This window comes from Penaeus monodon, chromosome 30 (assembly GCF_015228065.2).
Source record: "Penaeus monodon isolate SGIC_2016 chromosome 30, NSTDA_Pmon_1, whole genome shotgun sequence".
In the NCBI taxonomy this organism is placed as follows: Eukaryota; Metazoa; Arthropoda; class Malacostraca; order Decapoda; family Penaeidae; genus Penaeus; species Penaeus monodon.
Window position 1 is genome coordinate 29,158,211 of NC_051415.1, and position 600 is coordinate 29,158,810.

General features: G+C 36.0%; 1 protein-coding gene across 1 annotated transcript in view; it reads left to right on the plus strand.

Moving 5' to 3' along the window:
- The window catches only part of LOC119592684 (aldehyde dehydrogenase, dimeric NADP-preferring-like), a gene marked incomplete at its 5' end in the record, with an annotated part of 10,381 nt that overhangs the window by 8,514 nt on the left and 1,267 nt on the right, over nucleotides 1–600 (plus strand).

Below are 600 nucleotides of genomic sequence, written 5' to 3' on the forward strand. Positions count from 1 at the left end.
TTCGAAATTCGTTTCGTTGTAAACATTCTTTCATAAATATATTAACTTTAACCCGTAGTCCTCCTGATATTATAATATAATTAAATCAATTTTCATTATATATTATCCACATATATCTAATTCATTCTAAATATTTTCGTTCCTCACAAGTTATGTTTCTTTCTCTAAAATAACATTCATTCTCCATAATAGTGTTTCTAACTTTTAATCCCTGTATCTCCTGTTTTTTCATTCAAGTGTCGTATCGCAATTTTTTATTATTATTATCACCATAATCATAACTTCATTCATAAAATTGTTCTTGTTTCCTCGTTGTATAAGTTGTCTTTCGCTGCCTTCTAAGAGATCTCCTCGCCTATAGTAACGTTTTTCCTCGTAACACTCGTATTTTGTTCTCGTCTCTCTCTTCTTCATATGTGTTTTTTATCGCAAATCATCCTCTTCATCACCTTTTCTCCTATCTTCCTGTTTTAGTTCTTTTCGTCATGAAAGCCCCTCGATTACGTGTTCTCGACGCGATGTCGGATTGCAGTGTCTTCGGGAGCCACTCAGCCTCGCACCACGCTCCTGGTGCGTGGGGGGGGGGTGGTTGTGTTTGTG